This window comes from Meriones unguiculatus, chromosome 12, assembly GCF_030254825.1.
Source record: "Meriones unguiculatus strain TT.TT164.6M chromosome 12, Bangor_MerUng_6.1, whole genome shotgun sequence".
Taxonomy (NCBI): domain Eukaryota; kingdom Metazoa; phylum Chordata; class Mammalia; order Rodentia; family Muridae; genus Meriones; species Meriones unguiculatus.
Genome location: NC_083360.1, coordinates 10,006,296 through 10,017,469, shown reverse-complemented (window position 1 = coordinate 10,017,469; position 11,174 = coordinate 10,006,296). Strand labels below are relative to the sequence as shown.

The following is an 11,174-nucleotide window of genomic DNA, read 5'->3' as shown; positions in this document are numbered from 1 at the left end:
GTAAATTCATGCAACTTGGGTATTATCTTCTTCATCACAGCTTTTCAATTCTCAGGTAATTTCTGACTGGTGATATTAAGAACTATGGGCATACATTGCAAGAAATGTCAAACTACTATATGCTTTCTTTTCTTTTCTTTTTTTTTTTTTCCCAAACTTTAGTTTATTCCCTGGCAAAGGCCAACTGCAATCAAGTGAGGTGAACAAAGGCTCATGACCTTATTGTCTTTATAACCGAATCACCTTAGAACTGGATCACTTGGCCCTTTCTCTTCTTATTGCCACCCAGTTCAACGCTTGCATCTCTTAATAGCCCGCATTCTCCTCGATCTGCAGTTGGGCTCAACACGCTCAAGTCTCAGCACGATCTTCTTTGTAGTTTTAGGCTTTTTGCGGAAAATAGGCTCAGTCTGCCCACCATAGCCACCCTGTTTCCTGTCATCACGCCGCTTCCCCTGGGCTTACAAAGAATCCTTGCCCTTCTTGGTCTGTGTCACTTTGTGGGGCTGGTGCTTGCCACATTTGTTGCAGAATGTCCTGCGGTTCTTAGGAACGTTCACCACGGTCGAGCGAGCGATATCGGCTCAGAAAGCGCTGTATGCTTTCTAACATGATGAATCATCAATATTCCTGCAAACCTAGCAGCCTGGATAACAGGTGACACAGAGCAGCCTTCATTTCGGACTCGTGGCACTTATGAGAAATCATCTTATGAAACAGGGCATAATAAGTAAGAAAATGTCTGACGTGAATTGTTTCATTATAATTGGTATTATAACACAGTCTAATATGTGTCACATTAAAATTTTAAATTTCAGAAATAAAGTATATCAAGTGGAATATTATTTTAATAAATGATTGATTAAAAACGTTCTTCAAGATGACACATATTAAAATTATAACTACTATAATGAACTTAAATTATGTATTTGAACTTTGTAGAGAATTTCTGAGTTTTTGAACCACTTAATTTGGGTTGGTAATTATCTTCATATCTTCATTTTCTTACTTTATTTACAAGATATTAATGTTAATATTGGGTGCAATACTAACATATATTCTTTTTTTACTGCCACCGTGAGTGTCTGTAAGAGTTTCTAATGCATGGAAACACGTGAGGAAAGACCGTCCAGAAAGTACAGGAGGATGTTCTGTTTTGATTCACGTCCTCTTTTCACTCCATCATCTTTTGGGTTCATAGCTAGAAAAAGAGAATTCTGTATATGGAAGTGTATGTAAACACTGTGTCAATAGTTACTAATTCCTCACTTAACAAAAGTTGTGTGCCAATCAATATGGTTAGTAGAGTGTTTTATTTTACTGTATTTTCAGGATTTAATTTTCTTCACTTAGAGTGTTGATATATTTACATGGAAAATAATGAAATGTAAATATAAACATGTGCTGTCTTTTAAAATCTTATAAATTTTATAAGAAGATATTCAAGGATGATTAGAAACATTTTCTGAAACAGATATAAGCCAGAGAGTAATAATTTATAATTAGATGTATTCATATTTCTATTTCCTCCTCTCTGTTTTTTAACTTTCTCTATTTCCTCTTTCTTCTTTAAATGTTCTTGTCTTATCTTCTTGGTTTTTTACCACCTTTCAATCCACAAACTAATTAAAAATGACAATCATAAAATATAATACAATAAAACACCAGAATAAAACAATACTAACAGAAAAAATAAGAGCCCAGGAAATATATAGAGATGTATAGATACTCACTTGTTTACACATCAGAAATCCCATAAAAACATCCACATCATCACCACTATGAGTTGTGACCTGTTTTATTGATCTTAGCTATTCTGATGGAGGTAACATAAAAACCTTTAATTTGTATTTCCCTGATGACTTAGGATATTGACTATTTCTTTTACTGTTTCTCAGGCTTTTGAGTTCCTTCTTTAGAGAATTCTCCTTTCAGATCCCTACCCCATTTTTAAATTGACTCATTTTAATCTTTTAGTTCTTCATGTATTTTGAATATTAGCCCTCTACCAGAATGCAGTTAGTAAAACATTTTTTCCAATCTGTAGGTTGCTTATTTGCCTGAATGAAAGTATCCTTTGTCATACAGAGATTTTCAGTTTTATGAGGTCTCATTATTTGTTCTTAATGTCTGTACAACTCATGTTTTGTTCTGAATGTCTTTTCCTTTGCCAATGAGATCAAGTCTGTTACCACTTTCTCGTCAATCTGATTCACTGTTTCTGGTTTCACATTGAAATGTTTGATCTCTTTAATATGACCCAATAGGGTCATATTAAGGATCTATTTTAATATTTTTACATGTAACCATCTGATTGACTTTCACCATTGTATTGACATTAACTCTGTGCTAAAACCATGTAGCCTAGACCTTTCTTAAATTGGTAAACTTCTAATTACTATGTCTATTTTATTAGAGGTTATAGGTCTGTTTAAATTGCTTATTTTATTTTCATATAACTTTGGTTCATGGTACATATTGAGAAAAATATCCATTTCTTTTAGACTTTATATTTTTCTGAACTATAGATTTTAAAGCATATTTATACCAATCTCTGCTTTTCTACAGTGTTTCTTTTTATATTCCCCCTTTTATCTCTAAAATTACGAATTTGGATATTTCCTGCCGACCTTTTAGTTAACCTTTGAAAAGCCGTTGGTTTTCACAGAGAAACAAATCTGTTTTATTAATTCTTTCATTTGTGTTGATATCTTGTTCCTTTGTATTTATTGACTTCAGCCCTGAGGTTGGTTTTTTCTTACCATCTACATCTTTGGGTGTGAGTTTAAGTTTTGTTCTGGAGCTTCAGGGTATGCTGTTGGGTTTCTAGTGTAAGATCCCCTCTTCTCCCTGTCTTTGTCTTTGTCTCTCTCTGTTTCTCTCTCTCCTTTATGTAGGCACCTAGTGCTAAAACCTGGCTACTTAGATCAGCCTTTACTGCGTCCTAATCATTTGGGTATGTTGTATATTCATTTTTACTTAATTTTAAAGTTTTTAACTTCCTTCTTAGTTTCTGTCATGTCCTGTTTTTCATTCAGCTCAGAGTTGTTCAGTATTTGCATTTCTAAGCTTGCTGTGGTTTCTATAGTTAGTTCTGTTGCTATAAAACATTATTCTGTGGTGTTCGCATAAGATGCATGATGATTTTTTTATGAACTTGGGTGCTCTTGAGTTTGGTGCTTTACATTATATCACAGAGTTACAATATTTGGCAGGAAATTCTTTGTGTGGAGCAGGCATCCCACAAATGCAATCAGAAAACAATTAATGAAGCATTAATGGTGCTCCCTTATTGTACTAAAACACACATCTTGACTGTTAGGTAGGTATTGTTGCATGCATGGTCCAGGGCTGAGGAAGACCACTGTTGTCCCTTTTTTTCATAAAAGCTGCCCTTGCAACTTTTGCTATTGTGAAAGTTAGCCAGAAGTAAGGGTATTTTCCAGTTGGTTTGATACCGTTTTCTATGTGTCTGCAGGAATAATGTTTTGTCTTGCATTATAGTGATTAAAGGAGCCATGGAAATAGCCTGTGCTGTTTTGCATACTTCTGGTGCACAGCAAACGTGACCAATGATTTATGGATCAATGCCATGCCTTCTACTTTGATTTTCCTTTAATACTTTTCATGTCTTTAGGGAAATATATTAACATATGCAGTACAATAACACTTGAACTCTTTTGAAAAGGTTTTACTTTAAAATTCACTTATTAATTAGTGGATTTCCAAATTTTAAATTTTAAATAAAATTTTATACTTGTAAAAAAATTTTCATTTTTATACTTTGAATGACTTCCTAAGAAATCTCCCTTAAATGTACACACATTCACACACACACACACACACACACACACACACACACACACGCACCATCATCCCACAGATTATTTCTTATGTACTAATTTTCTGTAAATTAGAGTATAAGTCTTCCCTCTATAAACTACAAATTTATAGTTAAGGCTACAAAGTCTTTGGCAGTTATTTCAACTAATTACACCTGTATTCTTCTGTAACACATACCAGCTTATTGTTAATTTTTCCATATGTAATTTAATAACCTTATTATAGACGTCATAGTTAATTTTCCAATATATTTGTGGTTCTTAGCAGTTTGATTTGATTCTAATTTCTTGTCACAAATTTATATAAGAAATGGTTTATTCTATACCACTCATAGATGATTAGGCATTTCCTTCCTTTCTTTCTACTACTTGATCCTGCAGGAAGGCTGTGAAGGTAGGCATAGAAGTACCAAGTAATTTTTTCGTTTTTTTTTTTGCAATGCCAAAAGAGAAAGCCTACCATAATTGTTAGCCTCAACATCCTGCATAGCTTCTGTAGGTATTCATTTGAATGTTTTCTTCCAAATTCCAGTTGTGAGGATTTGTCATTGTATTCACATTAATTGACCTTAAATATTTTTTGAATTTTCTATGTGAACTAGCAGGCTTGATTATGAATAATATGCTATTTCAATTCAGAAATAGAGAAGTTTAGTTTGGGGCCATTACACTCTGAATACATCATAAACTATCATCATTGGTACAAATAACATCTTTATATACGTATGTGTTAATTTTCCTCACTATTAGTCCTTCTTTTTCTTGTTTTCTCCACCAAAAAGTCCTAATAAAGTTAATTACTGTGATATATGCATATTTTGAGCATTTGTAACATTTTTGTATAGTCATATTTGTTTTTATAATTTTAAATAAAATGTAAATTAGTAAACTTCATCATATTAAAAGTATAAATCAATAAAAAATATCACACATAAAATTCAGCAACCTCGGAATACACTTTTAGGGAATGGGTGTATAATTAGAACAGAAGTTACTGAACTTTATATTATAATTTTCACACTCAGTATCAAATATACTTCATATATTTATCTGCCAGTAAAACCAAAATTCCGTGACAGAGTTAGAAGTAGAAAAACATTATTTTTATATATTATTATTTTATATGCCTCATGAAATGTTTGTAAGTGGATACACTCACAAGTGACACTTATTCAATTTATATATTATTTATAAAATGTAAATAGTTTCCACTGATAGGGAGGTTCTCCTCCCCTTCCATCTGAACTGAGCTTATCAGGACTCATCAGGACTGGCTGCAATGTCCTCCTCCATGCCTGGTATGGCTGCTCTTCCCTCAGGGTGGGGGGTTTCAAAGAGCCAGCCCTGAATTCATGTCAGAGACAGTCCCTGTTCCCCTGACTACAGCACCCACTTGGACACTGAGCTGTCATGGGCTACTTCTGAGCAGGGGGTCTAGGTTATAACCGTGAATGGATGATGGTTGGTGAATCAGTCTCAGAAAAGGCCCCTGTGCCCAGATATTTTGGTTCTGTTCCTGTCCTTGGGTTGCTCCTGTCCTCTCCAGCCTTACTTTCTCCCCCTTCTTTCCCAAGACTCCCTGCACTCTGCCCAATGTTTGTCTCAGCATCTGCTTTGATACACTGCTGGGCAGAGTACATGTTGATCTCAACATGCCCATAAAGCAAAAATTAAACTGAACTTATCTCTGTTTTATTTTGCTTCATCTCTCATTGATTTTTTGATAGTATAGCACAACTAAATTACAGCTCTCTAATTTTCAGTTCATGAATTATCTGATTCATATATTGATCTGTTAGGAAAGCGTGTTTGTGCTCATCATTTTGTCTTGTAATTATCCATACCTAATGTTTAATTTTGAGATATTTATGTGGTATGACCTTCAATTTCTCTTTGAATCCTCCTGTGCCTAGATACCAGAAATAGATTCTTCGTAGTGTAATAATAATAATAATAATAAAACAATTAACCTACAACATTTGAAGATGCTTCTGTTACTTTGAGACTTAATAATTATCTACAGGATGTTACTCTTAATTAAATATAATGGACAAATAAAAGCATGAAAATTGGCAATTTCATTATGTTGCATCCGTTGTCTTGATGTATGTACACATTGCATAATCGTTAAATACAATTTAATATATTCCCGTTTTCAAACATTGGTATTTGGTGGTAAAAGTACTATGTCATTTAAAAATATATATATATATATTTTCTTATTAATTATGGTTAATTCACTTTGCATCCCAGCTGTAGCCCCTCTCCCTCATTCCTCCCAATCTCACTCTCCCTTCCTCTGATATGCTCCTTCCCTTCCCTCTGACCCTAGCCTATCAGGTCTCTTCAGGACTTTGTCTTCCTCTGGCCTGGCAAGGCTGCTCCCCCATTAGGGGAAGGTTATCAAAGAACCAGCCGCTTGTTTCATGTCAGAGACAGTCCCTGTTCCCATTGCTAGGGAACCCAGTTGGATCCTGACCTGCTATGGGCTACATTTGAGCAGGGGTTCTAGGTTGTCCCCATTCATGGTCCTTGGTTAGAGTATCAGTCTCAGAAAAGACCTCTGGGCCCAGAGTTTTGTTGGTTCTGTTGCTCTCTCTGTTGAGCTCCTGTCCCTTCCAGGTCTTTCATCTCCCCCTTCTTTCAAAAGAGTCCCTGCATTCTACCCAAAGTTTGGCTATGAGTCTCAGCATCTATTTTTACTTTTTAAAATTTTAGTTTTTTATATTAGCTACATTTTGTTCACTTTGCGACCCAGATGTAGCCTCCTCCCTTATCCCCCCCCCATCCCATCCTTCCCTCATCTCCTCCCATGCCCCTTCTCCAAGTACACTGATAGGGGAAGTCCTCCTTCCCTTCCATCTGACCCTAGTCTATCAGCTCTCATAAGGACTGGCTGCATTGTCTTCCTTTGTGACCTGGATAGGATACTACCCCATCAGGGGGAGGTAATCAAAGAACCAGCCACTGAGTTCATGTCAGAGATAGTCCCTCTTCCTTTTTGATTCCCTGATGGGTAGAGTCTTTCAGAGATCCACTGTTTTAGGCTCCTGTCCTGTTCCCTGTTTTCTCCCTCTTCTGATGTTCAACCAGTTTGCCTTTCTTAGATAGGATTGATCATCTTACACAGGGTCCTCCTTCTTGCTTAGCTTCTTTAGGTGTATAGATTTTAATATGTTTATCCTACATTATATGTCTAATATCCACTTATAAGTGAGCACATACCTTACAGGTTTTCAAGATTCATGACATAATTATTACTTGTACTCACTATTATCCTAGATTATTCTACACCACCTCTGCTTTGCAAGTGTGCACCTAAGCTTCTTGCAGACTGTAGTTTAATACAGAAAACATCTATTCATCCTTTCCTACTCTCCCCAAGGTAACCTCTAGTCTCTTGCTTTCTATGAGATCAATTCATTTTAATTACACTGCAGTTAATGCTGTGCAGTGACTCTCATCCTGAATTATTTGATTCAACACAATGGTCAATTGACTTCTCGTGTAATTGCAAAAATTATGATAAACACATTAAATGGGAAGATAAAGTGTGTTTTCATGGTATAGCCTTTTTTCTAACTATCCATCCTTCTATAGTTTAGACAATTACTGGATAGCAGAGAAAATGAAAGTCCAGAGTTTAAATGTTTTTCATCTGTCAAATATGTAGTTGGGAAAATTAGTAGGGTTATTGTATCTAGAATAAACACCAGAATTAAGTTGTTTTTAAGAAGTGCTTAAATGTTGAGGAAGTCATTGTATAAAACAGTGATTATTTTTGTGATATAGAGAGGTTTTTCTGATGGATCCGTCACAAGACAATCCTGGCAAACCTGGAACATTTTCATTATGTAGTAATGCAAACAGCACAATAAGGACTAGAATTGGGAGTGTGAGGTGCTCCTTAAAGAAACACATAATCAGATCTAGGTGTTGGTATGGGGAAGTTGCTATATTCTAAATATAACCTTTGTATGGCCATGAGTAAATATGTTTTATACAGATAATTCAGGTTCAGTCCATCAGAACCTGGGCCTCTCTGCTGTCTGCCGGGCCATTTGCCTTCTGAAGTGAACCTCTTTCTTTGATCTTCCCTGTGACTATAATAACAATTTAAACAAGCCTTTAGGTTAATTTCTTTACGCTAAAAAATACTGGCTTTTGTATTTCATACAGAAGTATTCTGTATGCTACATACCTAAAGAATTACCTTCATGTTGTTAATCCAAATGGAAGTGTCACTGGAATATAGTGAATTCGATTAACTCCACCTGTCCTTGTATATCTGAAACCTACTCACAGCTAAGATGTGTTTAGACTAGGACAAGCTTAAAATATGCATTGTTAAGTCTTTTGCAATACTTGCTTCAAAAGGGAAACTTGACCTTCCTCCTACATCTGCCCAGGTTTCTGAAATAGCACAGACTCTAGGAAAGACAGAGCTCTGCAGAAGGATGGCATGAGCTTGGACCTCCTTTTAAACAGTGTAGTTTTAAAATGTCACCAACGATTGCCTTCATCAGCATGTGTGATTTGGCAAGTAGCTCACTAATTGGGCTTTATGAGACTACTGTCTTCAGAGCTGCCAGATGACTGTTGTTTCACTGTCGAGTATGGTGGAAATGTCACAACTGGAATTACCTGCCAAATCTCAGAAAACTGCATGGATTCTAAAGCTGACATCTATCAAAGCAGTCTGTATACAAGTATCTGAAATTTTATTAAAACTGCACATGCAAGTTCATTATCATTTTTTCTTCAACACCTAACAGAGATAGAAAATTTTCCACTAGCCTTGTAGGTGAATACTAGAAACTAATTTATTGCAAACACCCAAAGTGAGCTCCAAAATAGCTAATTTAACTAGGGTTTAGGATTTTTTTTTGACTACACACATCTTTAAAATTTTCAAAATCTACTCTTACTTATAAGTGTATGCTTCTTTGTATTAGTTATATACCATCTTTTTATATTATTATTATTTAATTTATACATTTATTATTGACATTACAAACTGGTAGTAGCCCTATCCCTCCCCTGTTTTGGCTGTGAGTCTCAGCATCTGTTTTTAGACATTGCTGGGTAGCATATCTCAGAGGACGATTTTGACAGGCTTTTGTCTGAAAGCTTAGCATAGTAACTTACATAGTGTCCCGAATCGGCACTTTTCCGTAGGGTGGGTCTTTGTTTGGACCTGACATTGGTTGTGTATTTCTTCAATCTCTGATCTATCTTCTCTATCTTTACCCTGCACATTCTGTAGGCAGGACAAATTTTGGGTCAAAATCATTGTGGGTAGGTTGGTATTCTTCTTCCTCTACTAGGAGACTACTGTAGAGGGTATCCTCTTCATTCTTGGTGGCCTCTGCAATTGGGAGTCTCTTCCTGAATCTTCCTCATATCTTCCCAGGAGCCTACCCTGTCTTGGGTCTCCAGCTGGGCAGAGAGATACATCCACCTCAGTTTTTCTTTTCTCTAGAAGCCTTCTGCTCTATCTCCTTCTCTCTCTCTACCCTCTTAAATCTCTAAGCCCCCTCTCCTACCTTGTTCCATCTCTTCAGCCATTACTTCTGTCTATTCTGTCTCATTTTCCAAGTGAGATTTATTCATCCTCCCTTGGATCTTCCATGTTATTTATCTTCTTTGGGTCTGTGCCTCATAGTTTGCCTATCCTGTATTACATGGCTAAAATATCCTTGTAAGTTAGTACATACTATGTGTGTCTTTCAGAGTCTGGGTTACTTCTCTAGTTCCATTCATTTGCCTGAAAAAAATTAGGATTTATTAATTTTTAATAGCTGAGTAGTATTCCATTGTGTAAATGTGCCACAGTTTCTTTATCCATTATTCCGTTGAGGAACACCTAGCTTGTTTCCAGATTCTGACAGTTGTGAAAAAAGCTGCTGTGAACACAGTTGAGTAAATGCCCTTGTGGTATGTGGAGTGTCTTTAGGGTATATAACAAGGAGTGGTATAGCTGGGTCTTATGGTAAACTATTACCAATTTTCTGGGAATATGTCAGATTAATTCCTAAAGTGGTTGTACAAGTTTATTTTCCAATCAGAAATGAAGGAGTGTCCCCCTTTATTCACACCCTTGCCAGCTGATGCTTGAAAATTTGATCTTGGACATTCTGATGGCTGTGAGATGCAATCTTAGAATTATTTTGATTTGCATTTCCTGATGACTAAGTTGAATAGACTGGTTGATCAATGGAATTGAATAGAAGACCCGGAAGTAAACCCACATACTGACAAACACTTGATTTTCGACAAAGTGGCCTAAACCATTAAATGGAAAAAAAGATAATGTCTTAAATTACTTTTGGAAAGGTTAGAAAAAGAAAGAAAAGATGAACATTGTACTGTACATGGAGGAAATCTACAACTCTTTTTCTTCCTTTGCTTCTTGCTCCTCCCCCTCCAATGACTTTGTGTGTTTATGCTTATGTATTTGAGTGCAAACAAACAAACAAACAAACAAACAATTGTGACATGGAAAAAAAAGGATAGTATCTTCAACAAATGGTGCTGGTCTAACTGGATGTCCACATGTAAAAAACTGCAAATAGATCCATGAAACTCAAATATGAAACTCAAATCCAGGGAGATCCAACACTAAATCTGTTAGAAGAAAATATGGGGAAGAGCCTCAAACTAATTGACACAGGAGATACCTTCCTGAACAGAACACCAACAGCTCAGAGTCTAAAATCGGCAATTTAAAAGTGGGATATCTTGAAAGTGAAAAGCTTGTGTAAGGCAAAAGACACTGCCAATAGAAAAAAAAAAAATGACAGTCAACAGACTGAGAAAATATCTTTAGTATTCTTACATCCAACAAAAGGCTCGTATCCAAAATACATAATGAATTCAAGAAATCAAACACCAATAAAAAAAATGGGGGGGGGTGCAGCCTTGCTAGTCCACAGAGGAAGGTAATGCATCTAGTCCTGATGAGATCTGATAGGCTAGGGTGAGATAGAAGGGGAGGAGGACCTCCCCTATCAGTGGACTACGGGAAGGGGATAGGGGAAGAAGAAGGAGGAAGGGTGGGATTGGGAGGAGACCAGGGAGGGGGCCACAGCCAGGATACAAATTGAATAAATTGTAATAAATGATAATAGTAAAAAATAAAAAATGGGACACAAAACTGAAATAGAAAATTTTCAACAGAGGAATCTCAAATGGCTGAGAAGCACTTAAAAAACTGCTCAAGCATCAATTTAAATTAAATGATTTATAGAATTGTATACAAATCCTATGTCAGTATTTACATATGCATATTTCTGTTTAAATCATCTTATTCTGTGTAAAAATGTTAAGATT

General features: G+C 35.9%; 1 pseudogene; it reads right to left on the bottom strand.

Annotated features, from left to right (window-relative positions):
* Positions 1 to 244: 244 nt before the first annotated feature.
* Positions 245 to 678, bottom strand: LOC110560413 (large ribosomal subunit protein eL42-like; annotated as a pseudogene).
* Between the last annotated feature and the right edge of the window lie 10,496 nt (positions 679 to 11,174).